This window comes from Myotis davidii, unplaced genomic scaffold (genome assembly GCF_000327345.1).
Source record: "Myotis davidii unplaced genomic scaffold, ASM32734v1 scaffold392, whole genome shotgun sequence".
Taxonomy (NCBI): domain Eukaryota; kingdom Metazoa; phylum Chordata; class Mammalia; order Chiroptera; family Vespertilionidae; genus Myotis; species Myotis davidii.
Window position 1 is genome coordinate 2,078,753 of NW_006284244.1, and position 4,715 is coordinate 2,083,467.

A 4,715-nucleotide genomic window follows, 5' to 3' on the forward strand; every position below is an offset into this window, starting at 1 on the left:
CAGCAGCACTAAGGACATCCAATTGCAGTTTAGGCTTGCTCCCCGCTTGCAAGTGGACATCCCTTGAGGGCTGCTGGGATGCCAGAGGGATGTCTGATTGTCATCTTAGGCCCAATCCCCCGGGGAGGAGGCCTAATCCAACAAGTGGTCACCCCTGAGGGGTCCCAGACTGGGCACAGGCCAGGCTAAGGGACCCCCTACCCCTGAGTGCACAAATTTTTGTGTACTGGGCCTCTAGTATATATATATAAAGAAGTAATATGCAAATGAGGTTGAGACTCTGTCACGGTCATGACCAGCTCAGGAAGAGGGGCTGGACTCTGCCCAAGCCTGAGAGATCAACACAGAGGGGTGCCTGCTCCAAGCCTCTGTGGCATGGCTGGGGGCAGGCCTCCATTGGGGACACACACACACACACACACACACACACACACACGGCGTGCCTGCTCTGAGCCTGTGTGGTGGCTGGGCGCAGACCCCCCAGTGGACACATACAAACACACACAGGGCACCTGCTCCAAGTCTCCATGGCCAGACTGTGGGAGCAGGCCTATGCTGCCAGTAGAACATCCCCTGAGGGCTCCTGGACTGTGAGACGGGGAATGCTGGGCTGAGGGACCCCCACCCCCCAGTGCATGAATTTCGTGCACTGGGCCTCTAGTACATATATAAGTATACATGTATGTTATATACAATGGATATATATATATATATATATATATCTGGAGCCCAAGTGAACTTCCAAAAGTGAAAGTTAAATGTATTTACATATATTGAATTATGTAATGTATATGTAATATAGTTTATAAGTTGTCATTTTATTGTAGATAATTTTAGTTTTTTCTGGTCATTTTCATTGTATCAAATGAATTTATAAGTGGATATTTCACATTTTTATGTATCCCTATTGTAAATTGTAGGGCAAACAAGAGGATGATGACTAAATTAAATTCTGAAAAACCTAAGGTGTTGTCCCTTTTAATATTGTCTTTCCATTAAACCTCTACTCTCTCGGTAGCATCCTGCATACATCTTAACATATCCATATTTTCATGCAACTCTTTGACTATTTCTTTGGACCTATTTTCCAATTTATTAATATTCTCTTCACTTTTATCTAATCTGCTATTTAACTCTTCTGTGAGATTTTATTTTTAATTCTATTTTTCACTTCTGGAAGTTCTCTTGGGCTCCAGTTTCAAGCTGGTCAGTGTTTATAATCTGTTTCCTTTCTTACACTACGAATACTTTTCATTTTAAAAACGCATTAAACACGCTTATTATAAATTCTACTAGTGGCCCCATGCACAAAATTCATGCACATTAAAAGGGAATTAATTAGAGGAAGTATTTTAATATTACTATTTGCCCTTTCTCTATAATAGAAGTGTCAGAGATTAAAGAAAATTAGTAAAATGTATATGAAAATCTCCCTCCTATCAGAGTCTGAGGTGCACTTCGGGACCGAGAGTCAAGTCCCCGCCCACCCGTGCATGCCTTGAAATCACGTGAGATCCAGACCTGGCCTGCCCCACTCCCATCAAGCCCCTCTGGTTGGAGCGCTCGGCCTCAGGTCCCCCAAGCCCGGTGTGAGGGCACGAGGGAGTAACAACCATTTGCATATTAGCTCTTTATTATATAGGATTATGAATAATTTTTACTTTTGTAGTCCTTGCAGGTCTGACTTCTAATTAACTTTCTTCTTTCTGTCATTTATGGTGGCATTTTTCCTCATGTATTTGTGGCGTCCTTGGTACAGTCTCACTTTTTCTGTAGAAATTATCTGCAGAAATTGCTTGAAGACTTTCTGTACAGTGGATTCCCTGGTGAGGATTTGCGTTTCCACCAGGCTCCTACAGCATTCCCAACACCTGACCACTTTAAGATCAAGGTTCTGCCTGTGGGAGTCCAAGCACTGAATTTGATTGAGTTTCCAATCCAAAACAGAGGAAGTGCAGGCTTGAGATCAGGAAGACTCGGGAGACACTCTGTCTCCCCCTGCTCCATTTTGAGCCAATACCTAAAGAGAGAGAGAGCACCTTGTGCAAAAATAACCCCTCCAAGATTTCTCCGAAGTGTCTTGTCATTCCTATTGCATTTGGCTTTGTCTTCTATTTCCCAGGCACATGTTGCCCAGTATCCCAAGCTCCTGCCCACTAGTTATAAGCAGGCGACCTCAGAGCAATTGCCAGCTATGGATTTGCTTATGGGGGGGAGCCTTCTTTCTCATTGTCTCTAGTCTCAGCTTGTCCTCTATGCACACTAGCCTGAGGAAGTCTTAAAATCGTGTTTTATTTTTTTGTTTTTTGTTTTTGTTTGTTTGGTTTTGTTTTTGTTTGCATGAAGCAGCTATTTAATGTGTTTCGATTTTTACCCAATGTGGACAGGTCCTCTCCACTGGGAAGGGTTTCTCGGCACATCTGCCATGGCGTTGGAAAGGGAGGGCCTTTGTGCCGCTTGCATTACTTTTATGATCACACCAAAATAAAATATTCTATGAAGAAGAAAGATTTGGTGAGACACTAATTTCCCTTAGGTAATATTGTCAAATGTTTAAACAGAGCATCTTATAAATATAAGAGCAGCAGTCATAATTGTCATTTTCATAAAATGAGATTTCCAGCAAGTCTGCCTCTGCATAATTTGCCTTCTCTTTGTGTCAAAACAGAGCTCTCTTTGCTCTGAAGAAGCTTCAGTCAATTTCTTTTTTTTTCAAACCAAGGCGCAAGATATTGGGTCCGGCCCGTCGGGAGCAAGCATCGTTGAAGAGCATGTCATTCTACTTGGCTGCCTTTTAGCTGTGAGGTCTCTGCTTCACTTCCCCCAGAAGAAGCATGCGTGAAACGCTTTTACAAGCACGGCTCCATGAAAACATCTCGACTTCGGAATTAAAGTGAAAGCCAAAAGCAAAGTTACTAGCCATGCATTGGCTGGCTCTGGCACAGGCTCATTACCTCGTTAGCGCAACGCATCACCGGTTGGTCACTGTCCTGTGAAGGATAGTGCAAACCACCCGGCCTTCCTCCCACTGAGCTGCCGAGTGAGAGGCATGTGGTATTTTTCTCATACCAGCTTGGGATGAGGAAAGTTTAAAAGCAAGCAGGAAAAGCTTTATCTGTTACAATATTTAAAAGGAGAATGGGCACGTCACTAAAGGATACTTCTCATTCCTTTCACCATTACTTGAAAAGTTGCAAGCATGCCTTTCTGCACAGATAAGCTCTCTTTTCTGTAGGTCCGTAGGTAATGCTGCCTTGGAAAGCTTCTCTTAAAATTGAAGGACATGTAGATGTTCACCTATTTATAGTCACATACAGAAATTCTTCTCATTTTGATTAAGTGATTTCCTCTAAAAAGTGATATTCTAGCCCTCCCGGCTGGGCTCAGTGGTTGAGTGTTGACCTATGAACCAGAAAGTCAGGGTTCAATTCCCAGGCAGGGCACATGCTCTGGTTGTTGGCTCCATCCCCAGTAGGGGGCATGCAGGAGGCAGCCGGTCCATGATTCTCTCTCATCATTGATGTTTCTATCTCTCTCTCCCTTCCTGCCTGAAATCAATAAAAATATATTTAAAAAAATAAAAATAGAAGTGGTATTCTATCAGCTCTATGGGTGTATTTTTTTTTAAACTCTATTTCAACTCAGCTTTGCAGGGAGCCCCTGAAAGAGTATACTATTAAGGAAGATGCTTGGGGACTTAACCACAGGAGCTTTGGAGTTGTTTATAAGTCCAGTGCCTAGAAATAGAAAGTGTTAAAACATTTTCAACTCTCTATAAAAGGCATTCATTTGATCAATAATTATTATTTAACATCTCTTACCATGAAAGAAAGCATGGACAAGTCAACTTTTAAGACATTAAAGGATTGGATGCAAGTTACCTCAGTGTACTTCCTTAATGTTTTCTTCTATAAGTAGCTTTATTAATTATACTTTTGATGCTTTGCCTACCTGCTTAGTAATCTTCCTTCTTCTTTCTTTCCCTCCCTCCTCCTCCCTCCCTCGCTTCTGTCCTTTATTTTCAATCTCTCTCTCTCTCTCTCTCTCTCCTTCTCTATCATTAAATGAAAATATACTACTCCTATTTAGTTAACCATTCTACTAGAAAATAAAGCTATTGAAACTCATGTTCTCCACTGCTTACTTGATTATGACTGCTGCATCTGGGGAAACAGTACACGTCAGGGGGTCAGTGCCTGGAGCCTGTAATCCATGGGCTGAGCAGCCTCACCGTGACATTGGTGTAAGGGCTAGGAAGCAATGGGGTTATGTGGTTTCCGGCTATGCATTTAAATGTGTCATTTTCTTGCTCACTTGTTTTCACATTTGATCCTTCATTTTGCACTTGATAAGCAGTGTACCTCTTCTGAAGTAAACCAGGAGGTTGTACATTTCATTCATATATATATATATATATATATATGAAACTATACATGTATATATTAAATTAGAGCTTCGTTTATAACATATCTGTAGTGATTTTTCAGGGTTAGTTCTCTGATGGTGATTTCATTAAATGTCTACCTACTTATTAGGACTAGTCTTGGTAGGAAAATCGTTAACCCTCTGGTTACATATATAAAATTTTGAAGCACTTAATGATAGATATAGATTTAATATCTTCGTTCATAAGATAAAATTAGTCTGTTGCTTTTCCTAATATGGTTATATTTTTTTCCTTCAGCCGTGGTATTGCAGGTACTATATATTATGAC